General features: G+C 43.0%; 1 pseudogene; it reads right to left on the bottom strand.

Moving 5' to 3' along the window:
• Positions 1–803: 803 nt before the first annotated feature.
• Positions 804–1,620, bottom strand: LOC102913588 (high mobility group protein B1 pseudogene; annotated as a pseudogene).
• Positions 1,621–8,196: the final 6,576 nt, after the last annotated feature.

Here is an 8,196-nt window from a genome sequence, read left to right on the forward strand (position 1 = left end):
TGGCTCTGTCTGTTTCTTTTGACCCATGGCAGTGACAGGTAGTGTGGTGGTTTGAATGAGAATGGCCCCATAGTCTCGGATATTTGAATGCCTGGTCCCCAGTTAGTGGAACTGTTTGGGGAGGATTACAGGGTATAGCCTTGAGAGTTGGAGGAGGTAGGACACTGAGGGAGGCGGGTGAGCTTTCAAAAACCCAAGCCTTTCTTAGTTAGTCTCTGTCTCTGTCTGTCTTTCTCTCTCTCTGCCTTGTGGTTGTTCTCTTAACATGTAAGCTCTCAACTACTACTGCCTGACCTGCCTGCTGCCATGCTCCCTGCCATGATGGTCATGGTCTCCACTGTCCTCTGGAAGTATGAACCCCATATTAAATGCTTTCTTTCTTTCTTTTTTTTCCTATTTTTTTTAACTTCTTTTTTTTTTAATTGTATTTACTTAGAAGCATTCAGAATGTCAACAAAACAGCTGCAATTTTTTTTTTGCAATTACAGAGTGGTATTCAGTTAACAGAACAATTATCTTCATAATAAGCTGCATCAGAGACAATTGAAGATGAAAAAAATAAAAACAAAAAAATAAAAACAAACAAAAAACCTACCGTCCCCATATATAACTAATTTGTGCTGTGCACCAACAAGAACCTGTTTTAAGTTTCCATGCCAATTTACAACCCCCAGACTGTACCAGGCAAGGTTAGTGGCTATTGAGAATACCACCAGGACAGGGTTATCTAAAGACACATTCGGTAGTGTGTTAACTATACAAAAAAAGACACTGTACAGTTTAAAAACAAATCTTACACAGCCTTACATTTCAATTTTTTTCTTTAAAAGGAGTGAGTTGTGTACAGGGGGGTTAAATGCTTTATAGACAAGAAAAAAAAACTGCGCTAGAACCAACTTATTCATCATCATCTTCTTCTTCATCTTCGTCTTCCTCTTCCTCCTCTTCCTCATCCTCTTTATCCTCCTCCTCATCTTCTTCTTCCTTCTTTTTCTTGCTCTTTTCAGCCTTGACGACCCCCTTCTTGGCCGCATCGGGTTTTCCTTTAGCTCTGTAGGCAGCAATATCCTTCTCGTACTTCTCCTTCAGCTTGGCAGCCTTCTCCTCACAGGGCTGCTTGTCATCCGCAGCGGTGTTGTTCCACATCTCCCCCAGCTTCTTCGCCACGTCCCCGATGGACAAGCCGGGGTGCTCTCCTTTGATTTTGGGGCGATACTCAGAACAGAACAAGAAGAAGGCTGAAGGAGGCCTCTTGGGTGCATTGGGGGTCCTTGAACTTCTTTTTGGTCTCCCCTTTTGGGGGGGATGTAGGTTTTCATTTCTCTCTCATAACGAGCCTTGTCAGCCTTTGCCATGTCTTCAAATTTCCCCTTTTCTTTAGCAGACATGGTCTTCCGCCTTTCTGAGCACTTCTTTGAGAACTCTGAGAAGTTGACAGAAGCATGCAGGTGCTTCTTCTTGTGTTCCTCCCGGCAAGTTTGCACAAAGAATGCATATGAGGACATTTTGCCTCTCTGCTTCTTAGGATCTCCTTTGCCCATGTTTAGTTGATTTTCCTCCGCGAGGCACAGAATCGCCCAGTGCCGGTCCGGCTCGCGCTGGCCCCGGCGCTGTCTCTATGGAGCTCAATGTACTCTTTTAACTTCTTTTCTTTTATTGAAAATAGGTTATTTTTCATACCATATATTCTGATTATGGTTTCCTCTATTCTCTACTCCTCCCAGTTCCTCCCCACCTTCCCACCCATCTGGATCCACCTGCTTTTTGTCTCATTAGAAAACAAACAGGCAAGGGGCAGTGGCAGCCCGCGCCTTTAACCCCAGCACTCAGGAGGCAAAGGCAGGCGGATCTCTGTGAGTTTGAGGCCAGCCTGGTCTATAGAGAGAGCTCCAGGACAAGCACCAAAACTACACAAAAAAGCCCTGTCTAAAAAGAAAGAAAGAAAGAAAGAAAGAAAGAAAGAAAGAAAGAAAGAAAGAAAGAAAGAAAGAAAGAAAGGAAGGAAGGAAGGAAGGAAGGAAGGAAGGAAGGAAGGAAGGAAGGAAGGAAGGAAGAAAAAGAAAAGAAAAAAGAAAATCAAAACAAAACAAACAGGCATCTAAGGGGTAAAAACAAAACAAGATAAAAAAAACAAACAAACAAAAAATAGGGAAAGAGCCCAAGAAAAGGCATATACATACATATACATATACATATATATATACATATACATATATATATATCCAGTAGTGTAAAAACAAACTGAAAGTAAATAAATACATAAATAAGATAAAAGTGAAAAAAATTTTAAAACCCTAATACATTATGATACAAGATGCCTCCAAAAACACTGTGGAGTTTGCTGTCTATTGCCGTCCACTGCTGGGCAGGAGGCCTGTCCTTAGGAGTAGTTTGTTTCCCCAGTGAGACCGTTGGGGAAAACTAGTTTCTCATTTGCAAGTGGTTATCAATTGGAGATAGCTTCTGGGTTAGGGACAGGGGCATGTGTCCACCCTTTTTTTTTTTTTTCCTGTCCGATCTGGAATCCATTGTGTAAGCAAAGCTGGAGATAGCTTCTGGGTTAGGGACAGGGGCATGTGTCCACCCTTTTTTTTTTTCCTGTCCGATCTGGAATCCATTGTGTAAGCAAAGCTGGCCTCAAAGTCACAAAGGTCCACCTGCCTCTGCCTCCCAAGAGCTGGAATGAAAGGCGTGAGACACCACACCCTGCTAAATGCTTTCTTTCATAAGTTGTCGCCTTGGTCACGGTAGGTATTTTGTCACAGCAGTAGAAAAGTAACTAAGGCAGGTGACTTGGAATCTGGAACATGTGAGGTCAGTCCTAGCGGGTGATTCTTCCCGACCTCACCTGCCTCCTCTTGGTGGTATCTTTACGCCCCTCCTCTCGGTTGAGGACTCCCCCAAATTCTCTTTTATTTACGCACTGTTGGTTTCAATCTATTTCTCTTACCAGTCAGCTGCACATAGCCCTTTAAAACCCGCGGAAAGTTCTGAACCTTCCAAGTCTGACACATTTTGTGACCTTGGGCTCCTTACCAGTGGTCTCACTTCATAAGGTCTCTGTGAGGACCAAGAATAAGATTACAAACTAGGTAAGATGTGATGGATCCCAGAATGGATGGCCGGTGTCAGCACTGCCTTGTTTTGTTTTCAGTTTTTAGCAGCAGAAATAACATTCCTTTAATCACCTCTCCCCCTCTTCTCCCCCTACACCCTCTGCTTTTCTTCCTCCTTCTAGGCATAAACAGTCACTGACAGCCTTTTTTTAAAATTTAACTTCATCATTGCTAAGCTGGAACATTCTGTTCCTTTCTAAGAGCCATGCTGTCTATGTAGAAGATTGAGCCCCCTCGTGGTCATGTGGGACAATTACAGTTAATTTGGGTTTTTTGGTGAGTTGTTTGTTTTGTTTTGTTTTTTTTAAGACGCTGACATGTGTTAGAGTTAAGGTGGCAGGAGATAGAATACGGAGGTTGCCTTTAAAGAGATGAGATATTTGTCCGTCTGCGGAGAGCTGAGGGATTACCTGGCACGGCGACTTTCAGTGCTAAAGTCAGACCAATCCAGGACAAGTGGGGATGAGCTGGTCCGTCTGGGTTTATTTTACTCGGCTATGGCACTGTGCGCAGAGACCAGGTATTTTGAGAGTGAAGCACGGGGCTGGTGCTTTAGACGCAAGCAAGAATTGAGAAAAGGCTGAAAGGTGGTGCAATTTCCTGACAGGATTTAGCATGGGTTATGGGTAGGGGGCAGGTTTGGGGGAGCTACAGATGAAAGACCTGGAGTAGGGAGGCGGGGGGGGGGGGGGGGGGGGGGGGCAGGGAGAGCCAGGTGGGGAATTCTTCAGGCTGAAGAGGGTGGAATATCAAGACATTCCTATACATACACACCCTCCTTGAAGGCTGTACATATTAAGGGTGAGTTCATCAAATACAAAGTTTTTCCAAAGCTAGAGAGATGGTCCAGTGATTAAAAGAACACGCAGCTTTTGCGGAGGATCCAAGTTGGCTTCCCACCACCCACACTGAGTTGTTCACAACTTCCTGTAATTCCAGCACCCATGGACTGGATGACTTTTTCTGGCCTCTATGGGCACTGTACATACATGCACATACATAATTTAAAATTAAAACTTAACTGGGTGTGGTGGCACATGCCTTTAGTTCCAGGACTTGGGAGGCAGAGGCAGGTGGATCTTTGTGAGTTCAAGGCCAGCCTGGTCTACAGAGCGAGATCCAGGACAGTTGGGGCTACACAGAGAAACCCTGTCTCAAAAAACCCAAATAAATAAATATTATTTGTATTTTATGCACATTAGTGTTTTGCCTGCATGCTAGTTCAGAAGAGGGAGTTGAACTCCCTAGGACTGGAGTTGCAGATGGTTGTGAATTACCACGTGGGCGTTGGGAACTGAACCTTGGCCTCTGAAAGAACAGCAAATGCTCCTAATGACTGAACCACCTCTCCAGCCCCTAAAATAAAAGAATCTTTAATGAGTTTTTATATTCCTTTCTCTACTCGCCCCCACCCCTGACCAGACATCCTCCCAGGATTCGGACAACCATCAGAGCTGCTCACTGGCTTTTTAGCTGCTAATATCCTTCAGCATAAGAAAAAATAGTATTACATTTATTTGTGTGTGTGTCTGTGTGTGTGTGTGTGCGTGCGCGCGCGCGCGCATACATGTGGGAGTCAGAAGACAGCTTTCAAGAGTTCATTCTTTCCTTCCATTATGTGAGTCCCAGGGATTAAAACTCGGGGCACCAGGTTTGGCAGCAAGCACCTTTACCACTGAGCCACTTCACATCTCTCCTTCCATGTTTTAAACAAAGATGTGTGTATTTAGACTGGTGGGCAAAATTTCCATGCCTGAAAAGAGGCTGAGAAATCTAAGCTCTCCCTGTGCCAAGTGCCTTCTCTTGTTTTTTGTTTTTGTTTGTTTGTTTTGTTTTGTTTTTTCTTTCTTCTTTTCCTCCTGGCAAATGATGTCCTCATTACTTCTTGCCACTAGCTGGTGCTAGGCTTCCATGTAGCAAGCACACAGGGACACTACACTAACCATGACCAGTCACCCAAAGTTGGCTGTTCCCTGTGTTTGATGAAATGCCCTTAAAGAAGAGTGAAAGTCCACTCTTCACCTCAGAGGCAGCACCTTCTGTCCTTCCTTCTGGGAGTGTTTGTTACATCAGAGCTGATGTACATTAACATTGGTGATTTCTGTTTGAATGAGATGACTTCCTGAGTCTCTCCAACGCTAGGATTTTCCTGGCACATAGTTTATTTTTATAGTTTTCTTGATTCCTTCCAAAGATTTGAGATTTGTCTAGAAATTTTAAAGATAAAGATAAAGTTGGGCATGGGTGCATGCCGTCAATCCCAGCACTTGGGAGGCAGAAGCAGGTGGATTTATGTGAATCTGAGGCCAGCCTGAACTACAGAGCTAGTTCCAGGATAGCTAGGGCTGATCAACGCAAAGAAACCCTGTCTCAATGCCCCCCAAAATATATATATACAGATAAAAACACCAGTCTCCATATTTGTGCTGTGAAAGCCTCCCCCCAAACAAAGCAACGGAGCTAGTTGGCCAGAACTGTTTGACTATTTTACATCATAACATCTGCATGTGCTGAATTGTAGCATGTATGTTTTCCTATGAATTTATTAGTATATCCTCAACTCAAAAAAAAAAAAAACCATGGCTCTTCTTTTTTAAAATAGATTTCTTTCTTTTTATTTGATGTGTGTATTTTACCTGCATGTGTGTATATGCGTTGTGTGTGCGTGCGTGCGTTGCCCACAGTGGCCACAAAAGAGCGCCTGATCCTAGAATGGGAGTTATTGGAGTTGGAATTTTCTTTGGAGAATTATTAATTATGAATGCTTGGCCTTAGCTTAGGCTTGTCTCATTAGCTCTTTTTAACTTAATTTAACCTTTTCCTCTTCATCTACATTTTGCCTTTTACCTTTCGTTCATTCTGTATGTTCTACTTTCCTGCCTCTACTGTGTCTGCTAGCTGGCCCCTGGTGTCTCTCTGTCGGCTGCTTTTCTTTTTTCTCAGAGCCTAAATTCCTCCTCCTACTTACTCTCTCTGCCTGAAAGTTCCGCCTATACCTCCTCCCTTGTTATTGGCTGTTCAGCTTTTTATTAGACTGATCAGTTGCCTTAGGCAGGCAAGGTACAACAGCAACACATCTTTACATAACTAAACAAAGGCAACACATCTTTGCATAGTTAAACAAATATTTTGAAACAAGTTACAGATGGTTGTGAGCAGCCATGTGGGTGCTGGGAATCAAACCAGGATCCTCTGGAAGAGCAGTGAGTGCTCCTACCCTCTCGGCTGTCTCTCCAGCCCCTAGAACCTTCTTCTCTTGTTCCATTGCAGATTCAGTTTTCCTAATCCACTCTCCCTTCCTGTTTCCTTATCTCACAGTACTGTCCTGGGCTCTCTTACGATGCTGAACAGTGATGGCAGCAGCTGTCTTTATTTTGCTACTAAGTGCAAAGGAAATACCTTTGCCTTTGATGGATTTGCTGGGATGTTGTTTATCTGTTTTCTGAGGTTTATCATAAATGCATGGTGCTTTAGCAAATATTTTCTGCAGCTATTGAACTAAATAATGAAGCCTTTCACTTAATTTATGTTTTCTTCATTCATTTATTGAATGATTGACTGTGTACACACATGTGTGCTTGATGTGTGTGTGGAGGTCGGAGGGCAACTTGTGGGAGTTGGTTCTTTCCTTCCACCGGGTGAGATCTGGGGATGGAACTCAGGTCGCCAGCCTTGGCAGCAAGCACCTTTACCCACTGAGCCATCCTATCTCTTCTTCCTTTCTTTCTGATTTTTATGTTATGTTTGTTCGGTTTGTTTTTCTGAGACAGGGTCTCAGTGTGTAGCACTGGCTGTCCTGGAACTTGATCTGTAGATCAGGTTGGCCTTGAACTCGCAGGGATCCACCTGTCTCTGACTCACAAGTGCTAGGATTAAAGGCATACACCACCACATTGCCCCTCTCATTTAATTTCTTAATGCTGTGGATGGTGTTAATGAATCATTAAAAATCATAAACCAACTTTTGTAATCCTAGTATAAATAAAATGTGACTATCATATTATATCCATTTTATGTGACATTGAATTTGGGTTGTTTGTTTGTTTGTTTAGGATTTTTGCCTTCATGTTCCCAAATGAGATTGGTTGGCTGTTTCCCCTCCCCTCCCCTCCCCTCCCCTCCCCTTCCCTCCCCTCTCCTCTCCCCTCCCCTCCCTTCCCTTCCTTTCCTTTCATTTCCCTCTCCTTCCCTCCCTCTCTCCTTCCTTCTCTCCCTCCTTCCCTCTCTTCTCTCTTATATTTTTAGTCAAGGTGTTATGCTCAAGCTGGTCTTTAACTCACTATAACCAAGGATGGCCTTGAACTTCTGATCATCCTGCTTCCGTCTCCCTAATGCTGAAATTAAAAGCATGCACCACTATTCCCAGTCTGGGTTCTGGGAATCTAATCTAGAATTAGTGCAGTTAGGCAAGCACTCTACCTGGTCAACCACATCATCAGCCCAGAATTTTTTTTTCTTTCTAATTTCTTTGGCCACAGATCAAGGTTATGCCTCCAGGAAACAGTTGGATGGTCGTCACTTTTTGTGACAGTGTGTGTGAAAGAGAATATTTGATGACAATCTCCAGTAAAATCAATGGAGTCTGGATATATTTTATTTTTATTACCAATTCGGTTTCTTTGATAGTGGCAGAAATTGTCAGTTATTCTGTCTCTTCTCAAATTGATTTTGCCAGCTAATTTTCTCCTGAAGGATTTGTCCATTCTATTCAAGTCATTGTCAGAGTCATTCATCATATCTTATGATGGTGGCTCCTGCTGTGACAGCCCTGCTTTATTTTCAGTCTTGGCTCTCTCTCTCTCTCTCTCTCTCTCTCTCTCTCTCTCTCTCTCTCTCTCTCTCTCTGTCTCCATCCTTCAGAGATTCTAAAGAATTTGCACTTGTGACTTCTTTATACCTGAAGAATTCTTTATGTGACCAGGGTGCATAGTCCAAAATAGCATACAAATCAAATATTTCCTGATAAATAATTGTAAAAAAACAATCTTGTTTCATTTATTTAAAAATTTTATGATTATACTTCACATGTATGAGTGGTTTGCCTGCATGTATTTGTGTGTGTGTACCACATGTGTGCCTG

Source organism: Peromyscus maniculatus, chromosome 2 (genome assembly GCF_049852395.1).
Source record: "Peromyscus maniculatus bairdii isolate BWxNUB_F1_BW_parent chromosome 2, HU_Pman_BW_mat_3.1, whole genome shotgun sequence".
NCBI classification, from domain to species: Eukaryota; Metazoa; Chordata; class Mammalia; order Rodentia; family Cricetidae; genus Peromyscus; species Peromyscus maniculatus.